The 8,719-nt window shown below is 36.1% G+C and overlaps 1 long non-coding RNA gene and 1 other non-coding gene across 2 annotated transcripts; one reads left to right on the top strand and one right to left on the bottom strand.

The window, feature by feature from the left end:
• Positions 1–211: 211 nt before the first annotated feature.
• Positions 212–3,017, bottom strand: LOC131148907 (uncharacterized). Its single transcript, XR_009135086.1, has 2 exons — positions 2,584–3,017; positions 212–455 (listed from the first exon to the last, which is right to left on the bottom strand). It is a non-coding gene; the product is annotated as an uncharacterized LOC131148907 (long non-coding RNA).
• A 4,704-nt stretch (positions 3,018–7,721) lies between these two features.
• On the top strand, positions 7,722–7,828 carry LOC131150097 (small nucleolar RNA R71). Its single transcript, XR_009135479.1, has one exon. It is a non-coding gene; the product is annotated as a small nucleolar RNA R71 (small nucleolar RNA).
• The last annotated feature ends 891 nt before the right edge of the window (positions 7,829–8,719 follow it).

The raw sequence follows: 8,719 nt of genomic DNA, 5'->3' as shown, positions 1-8,719 counted from the left end.
TCAATTGTACAAGTCAAATACCAAGTGATTTTTCATTATCAAAATAGGATTGGACTCATAGAGTCAACAGGAGGAATGTTAAACTTGGTTGCTACACCATCATTGTTTTAAGTATTTTTGTAATGCCCCGAACCCAACATGTGGGGCCCGGGGGTTATGTGTTCCATTTATCTATCTCTGATGCCATAAATATCATTCACGCAGCGGAAATAATTAAACTACCTCAAATAAATACTAGAGTACTAATTTACACAACCCAAAAAGGAATTTCATATATCCATAATACATAACCAAAAAACACTAGAGTACTATACTATATAACCAAAAAGGTGTTTCCATATTACATTACCACCATTTAAAACATAACTATTATGTTCCAATATCTTACATTCACTCACAATCACCAAAAACTAGACCTTGCCTTAGAGCTTGCTAAGCTCGATCACCAGAAAGTCCTGAAAAATTAATAATTCACTGGGGTGAGACACTTCTCAATAAGGATGGAATAAATTATAACAATGTGTGGCAGATGAGTTTTAATGTATACAAAATATAGCTGTTTATTAATCAACATCAACTGAAAAGACACATGCAGACTGTACTCACATATACATCATTATTCATAAGCGAGAGTTATCGAGGATTGGGGAGTTTACACGCCCATATATGTAACGTCCCTTTGCTTTGATACCATTTGTAACATTGCCCTTTAATTTGGGTGAGGCTAAAAATGATACTTATCAAGGCACTCACCTTATTCAGTAAGCCCTTAGGTAGAGAGTTTTACTTTGCCATAAATATACATGCATTTAAATTCACATACATGTACCCACACACATTGTACATCAATCATACATTTCAGTCACATCCACACAGGATACTACACGAGTTTCACATCCACACAAGATACTGCACAAGTTTCACATCCACATAGGATACTACACAAGTTCTTCACAACCGACATTCACGGTTACAATTTCATAATGACCCATTCATAGTATATTAGTAAAACAAACTCCTCAAGCCTGCTAATGTTTTACCCCATTTATATAAATGACAATATAACAAACTCCTTAAGCCTGCCAACGTTATATTGTGATTTATATCCAGGAAATATAATGAACTCCTCAAGTCTACCAACGTTATATTGTGATATACATGAATAAGCACACAAAACAAATAATCCAAACATATTAATTCATTCACCACAATAATCACAACCAATTTATTATGAAGAGTTATTCTCATGCCACACAATTTGAGTGTTAACCATACTGTTATATACTGTAAATAATTAATATACCCCCACTCACATCGGTTTTTCCCCAAATATGAATTATAATAAATAAATAAAAAAACCATCATTTTCAAATGCCTAACCCATTCAGAAAATCATACATATATATACACGAACTCATATACTCAAATTTAACCGGTTCAAACTTAATAAAAAGCTGGTATAATTTATTCCTCTTACATGTTCCTTGAAGATCTGCCTCAAACGAACGGGAAACAAAACCCTAGCTTCCCCTCTTATAAAAATTTCATCCTCAAAATTTGTTAACCAATCATTTTTCACGAACTTAGAAGTTTATTAACTAACCACATTTCACACATTTCAATATACCCTAACATGTGAACAATTGTATCACTTAGAATCAAATGAAACTATCACTTATCCCAAACATAAACATGTTACCTGCACCCCCAGCGATGTCTGCCTCAATCAGAGTAAGTGTGTAGACACGCGGAGGGCTATTGCGAGGCACCAGATTGTTCCTCTAGTTCTGATCAAGAGCAAGTGCGTTATTCAGTGGTTTATGACAATCACGGGCTATATGGTTGATCGGTGCAAAATTGCAAGTGCACAGTATCGTAATTTTATAATATAGTGATGTGAAGAGTATCATCCTCAGGGATTTGTGTCTTTATTTTACCAAGTACTGAAATTATACTAATCTTGATTTTATTTAGAAAGACTAATAATTTTAGAATGCGAAATTGAAATAAGGCTACTTTAAATAAACTATTCAAGGGAAAATAAAACTGGTTGCCACTTATCAACTTAATAAGGGTGAAAACTTTTAGGAAACCGATTTCACCTAGTTTCTCTCTATGCTTTATTCATCTAACTAATTCGATTTCATTTTCTCTGTTTATTAGCAAATCTCAAATTTTTCCAAAAGCCTCTTTCGATAGTCAATCAGAACCTATTCTTGTTTATTATTTAAAATAAAAATATGCAAATTAATAATGCAAGAACACAATAAAACTCTCGATTTTACGTATGCTATGTAAGTTCATACAAGTCTTTTGATCTCTATATTCACCTACGCTAAATTATCCAAGGTCTATCCTATAATTCCCCCTTTTGGTAGCAAATTACAAGACGAACATTTTCTAATTAATGGTCAGTAATTGAAAGTATTAAGCGCAGAATAACTCAGACAAATATTAAAGAAAAGTACTTCAGATTAGCATCAAAGAGCAAGCATAATTTAAAATTGAACTACATCATTTTCCTATAATACAAAAATTGGTTCATACCAAAAATTAAATCAAACATAAATGATTTCACCATACTTTCTTTTATTTGGAGAGTAGAAGACAAAACAACACCTACAGCGCCGCCATCGTGCGCCACGAACACCCCGAGCATCGCCGTTGTTGGCCGCTTTCCAATTCTCAAAAAGATATTAATTTTTCAGCATACCGCCAACCATCCTTGTTGTTCATGTGTTGTGTTTGCATAGCACCCCAAAAGAAGCCCAACTATGTCCTCTATGCTCTGGGCCTTTTCTGTGTCTCCCCAAAAGAACCAAAGTAAAAACCCCCCTCAAAGAGCCGTTGCTGCCTCCTATGATCCTAAAAGAATAAATCTCAAAAACCCGACTCACAAACCCCTTTCGCACGACCTCCAAAAGCCATCCCACAAATACCCTCTGTTTTTTTTTCATGCGCACACCCAGACCCCCTCTCCTTTTCTTTTTTTAGTTCACAACTCACACACACACAGCCCATAACCCGAGGCCAGCTACCTTCCCGAGGGAACCCAACACCCGAGGCCCATCATGTAGCCACATGGACATGCATGCGCACGTCCCATCAGGTCCACACGGCTTTGATGAAGCCCCCTAACCTAGCCAATTCCCCTTGTTCTCTTCGTCTTCTTCCTGCGGCTCACCTAGCAACACGACTTCCAACGCATGCCTTTGTGCATGCATGCCCAGCTCACCAATTGAAATTCATGCACGGCTCACAAACATTTGCAGTCATGCTCCAAGACACAGCAAGCCCAGCTCACACGCGGCCTTCCTCACTCACAAGCCCAGTCGTATGGCTCTTCACACAGCACGTGGTCACATCAATGTGCATGGACCTCTTCATTTCAACTACACAACAAGCCCTCGGTTTTTCCATTGTTAAATTCTTTATTTTTATTTTCTGTCTTTAATGTCTGAAAATCATCCTGCAGTAATAAAACATTAGTGTTCGAAAATTTTCAACAAAAAAAAAAGGTAATTGTCTTTAAAATATCAAATGAACTCCATGATCAAAATATTAGACATAATTAGGAATTTAACTAAAATTATAATATTTAATGCATGATTTTGAACACCTAATTATGCAAATTTTACACGTAATCACACCCCCAACTAACATTTTTCTAGTCCCTAACAAATAACGTGAATGCAATTCAGGGCAATACCCACAAATTTCAATTTCAATAAATGAATGCACATGCAACCCAACCATACCATTTCACATACAAGAATATTACTAGATTACACACAAGCTCATTCATACACACTTCACACAACTCCGAAGTAAGTCACTCATGCAAATCTCATAATTATATAGTCATTAAGAATAATATACTCACATAAAATTAACCAATAAGCACAATTCAGAGTTAATGTAGTAATATAAATTTGAGTATAAATAAGCGAACTCTCGAGACATGTGTAATGTGTATGACTCATTACATTCAGGATATCCATGGACACCTACAGAACGGTCGTTTTGACTCAGTCTAACTGGTATGCCCTCAAAAACACTCAAAAATGATGGTTTCACTCATCGAATGTGAGGAGAAGTGTCATGGTCAAACATCCCACATACTGCAGGGAACTAATGCTAAATGTACGGAGTAGACTAGTCTACAAGAGATCCAGCCTATTTACAAGGTGTCGGATCCTTCACCCTAGCATCTTCTCAACTACTTGTCATATCTAACCAAGACCACCCTAAATCAACTTATTCACAAACCAGACATGAATACATCTGAGGCATTAGGCAAGTGAAGAGTCTTCGTAAGTGGAGAACATGTGTCGTGTCCCTAACTTTTATTGTAGTTGTGAGGAGCAGGTATTAAGCTTTCACCTCTTCTAAGGTATTTCAATTTCTCTTTTTCTTTATTCTACTCATTTTTTAATTTCTTTCTTTTCATGGTTAGTTAGGACAATCAGAACACTTCTTTTATTGTTTTCATACCACTCATGTGCATTAAGCTCGAACTAGAGTCCATGAAATAATTTTATTTCTAAGGGTGGCTCGGCCTTCGCATCTTGAGGAGGCTACAAGACTTAGGTTTCTATTTCCCTATCAGATGTCACCTCTAGGCTAGCAAGCTAAAAACCAAGACTAGTGTACAAAGAATATCCAAAAAGAAAAGGGAAATTTGAATTTCATGAACTCTGAGTTGATGTCAAAAACTTAAAAGAATGATAAATGGCTCAACAATATCTCACAAGGTGTCAAAGTCGCCACGGGCGCTCTCTCAGTGTTCACAAGGAACCCTAAGTACTACAAGTCATGTGAACGTGTATTTTTTTAGCCTCCAGATATACCATGTAGATACAAGAGTTTATATAACCATATTAACATAATTGAACTACCAATCAACTTTTAATGAGTTACAATCCCTAGTTTAGCCGTATAAAGAGAAACTACACATAGATGACCCAAGTGTGTACTCCTAGGTTATATGTAAGTATGTGAAGGGCATAAGTAATGTCCAGGGCCGGCTCTTCCATTAGGCCACTGAGGTACTTGCCTAGGGCCCCAAAAATTTTGGGGCCCCTAAATATTTTTTTAATATAATAATATTAACATTATTTATGGAATTCATGTATTTGGTGGGTGGAGTGCAGAGATACAGTGCAGTTTAAATTATTTGATATACTTCGAAAAATTAATTTTAAATAAAAATAAAAATTAAATAAAATATTAAGGACCCTTAATTAAATTATTCGCCTAGGGCCTCATATTGTGAAGAGCCGCTACTGGTAATGTCACTCATGGCCTAATCATTCATAGTCACACTTTTTTTTTTTTTTTTCAATGTTATTCAAATATGAGAAAAATTGAAGAAAAGAAAGAGACTTCCCTGGCTTCTTGGTGAATCCGTCGAGGAATTAAATTTTCAGCTATATACTCATGCCAAATAAACTTGCATCAAAAATCTAAATTATTCAAAAGTGAATAGATAAATAAATAAAATTAATAAATATAAAATCAATAAACAAAAAAAAAAACTTTGGGTTGCCTCCCATAAACACTTGTTTTAACGTCTCCAGCCAGACTTTTAAATCTTCATCAACCAGGATCTCCAAGAGGAATGAATGCTTAGTTCCTCTCCATTTGTTCTCCATTGTAGTGCTTCAATCTCTGACCATTAACTATGAATATATTCCCTACCTTGCCCTTCAAATCTATTACTCCAAAAGGGAAAACTTTGTCAATTACATAAGGACCTATCCATCTTGACCTCAACTTACCTAGGAAGAGTTTTAATCTTGAGTTGAAGAGTAGAACCTGTTGTCATGGAGCAAACTCACGCCTAAGAATCTATTTGTCATGCCACTTCTTCATCCCGCTATTTGTAGATTTTTGCATTTTCATATGCATCACTTGAGAATGGATAGCAAAGATGCTCGAGGAATTGCTTCAACTCTAGAGATATAGGTTGCTGCATCTTTTCTTTAGAGATTACAGAATCTATCCTTGCTACCATAGGTTCTAGCCTCCTTGCACGTTGTTGTGTTGTAATTTGCTACAAGGATCGTTCTAGGTGATCAATCGGTACATCTTTTTGAAAGACTTTTTCTACACCTTACTAAATGACATCTACCCGAAAACAAGTGCTTGGATCTTCTAGTAATTTCATGTCTTTGTAGATGTTGAACATAACCTCTTCATTGTCCACTCTCATGTTAGCTCACCCTTTTGAACATCAATTAAAGTCATTCCAGTGACCGAGAATGGTCAGCAAAGAATTAGTGGAACTTCTTGGTCTTCCTCCATATCTAACACCACAAAATCAGTAGGAAAAATGAATTTGTCCACCTTTACCAATGCATCTTCTATGATTCCACGTGAATACTTGATGGATCGGTCTACTAGTTGCAAAGAAATGGTTGTTTGTTTCATCTCTCTGAGTCCCAATTTCTTGCAAACAGAAAGTGGCATAAGATTAATGCTAGCACCAAGATCACATAAAACTTTATTACAAAATGAATTTACAATAGTGCAAGGCAAAGTAAAACTCTTTGGATCTTTTAATTTTTTAGGCAATTTCTTTTGAAGAATAACACTACACTCCTCGGTAAGCTTCACTGTTTCGAACTCCTCCAACCTTCTTTTCTTTGAAATGATGTCCTTAAGGATTTTGACATAGCTTGGCATTTGTTCCAAGGCATCTGCAAAAGGAAGATTTATGTGAATTTTCTAAAAAATATCCAAAAACTTAGAAAATTGCTTATCTAATTTTTGTTTATGAAAACATTGACGATAAGCAAATGGAGTAGAGAGAATATGAGGATTGTCAGGAAATGAAATTGCTGGTAGCATGTCCGTCTCTCTTGGTGTGTCATCCACAATCCCGTCTTCATCCACTTTATTCTTCCCTTGGCCATTATTTTCAACTATAGGGGTAGACATGGTTTCCTTTGCTAGTGATTTCTCGATTTCTCTTCCACTCCTAAGTGTGATGGCCTTGCATTGTTCCTTAGGATTCACTTGGGTGTTGTTAGGAAAAGTTCCTCTCTGTTAGGTGTTGATGGTCGTGGCCAATTATCTAATTTGCATTTCAAGATTCTTCATAGTGGCTCCCATATTGCTGCAATGAGTCTCAATGTTGTCCAGCCGTGAATCAGTCTTTTAAACCTTACTTTTGTCTCCTCAACAAATGATATCATGGCATGCTCAAGTGACATTTCTTCTCACCTTGATGACTATCAAGTATTGGAGTAGGTTGCAGCACATTCCTTGTATTTCCATAAGACAAATTCTTATGATTTCAATGCCCAGGATGGTAATATTGTCCAAAAAGATCACCACAATAATTATGGTTCCGATTGTTGATGTATTGAACCTATTCTTGACTCGCTCCATTGCTCGGATCTGTCCTACTTATAACTGCCACATATTTTGCACTTTGTGGTATCCTTTGGGTTGTCAAAGCTGAAATCTAATGAGATAGAGAAGCAACTTGAGCTGAAAGTGCAGCAAATGGCTCTAATTCATGAATTCCAGCAACTTTTTTAGCCATAGTTCTTTCAGTTGGCCATTGATAGTTATTTGAGGCAATTTCTTCCAAAGGAGCAGTAGCATCCTCAAGTGTCTTTGAAATCAAAGCTCCCCCAAACGCAGCATCAACTAAAGTTTGAGTTTGCCCATTTAACCCACTATAGAACATCTGAATTTGCAACCAATCCGGCAATCCATGTTGTGGGCAGCATCAAATCAAATCTTTATACCTTTCCCATGCTTCATAGAGTGATTCAAAATCATATTGCTTGAATTGACCAATCTCACTCTTGAGTTGAGCTCTTTTTGCACATGGAGAGAATGTAGCTAGAAATTTTTCTACCATGTCCTGCCAACTAGTGATACTGCCCAGTTTTAGAGACTATAGCCAACCTCTTGCTTTGTCCCTCAAAGAAAAAGGCAACAATCTCAGTCTAATGGTGTCTTCAGTAACACCATTGATCTTTACAGTGTCACAAATCTCCAGAAACATCGTCATATGGATATTTGGATCATCAAGTGGTGATCCTCTAAATTGGGTTTGCTGCACCATACTAATTAATGCGAGTTTGAGCTCAAAGTTATTGGCATTAATGGTCTGGCTTCTAATACCCGAATGGTTGTCATTCAGACGTAGCAGTACATAATCCTTCAAGGCGTGTGGCTGCACATTATCTTGTCCATTCTCCATAGCTAGTACCCTCTTTTTCCTTAGTGCTCTGAGTGTTCTTTCAATCTCTGGATCAAAAGGAATAATGGCATGGGTTCTAGCACTGCACATCCAACATAAGAAACACGCCTGAAATAAAAGAAGATAAATAAAATAAAATAAAAAGAAAAGAAATAAAGTAATAAATATAAAAAAATCTAAATTAAAACAAAGATTACTTTGTATCGATATTGGAAAAAATAAGAAAAACTAAATTCCCGGCAACGGCGCCAAAAACTTGGTCGGTGCAAAACTGCAAGTGCATAGTATCGTAGTTTTATAATATAGTGATGTGAAGAGTATCGTCCTCAGGGATTGATGTCTTAATTTTACCAAGTACCGAAATTATACTAACCTTGATTTTATTTAGAAAGATTACTAATTTTAGAATGCGAAATTGAAATAAGACTACTTTAAATAAACTATCCAAGGAAAAATAAAACTCATTGCCAGATATCAAATTAATGAGGGTGAAAACTT

This window comes from Malania oleifera, chromosome 2 (assembly GCF_029873635.1).
Source record: "Malania oleifera isolate guangnan ecotype guangnan chromosome 2, ASM2987363v1, whole genome shotgun sequence".
Taxonomy (NCBI): domain Eukaryota; kingdom Viridiplantae; phylum Streptophyta; class Magnoliopsida; order Santalales; family Ximeniaceae; genus Malania; species Malania oleifera.
The sequence above is the reverse complement of the archived record's forward strand: the minus strand, read 5'-3'. Positions and strand labels throughout refer to the sequence as shown.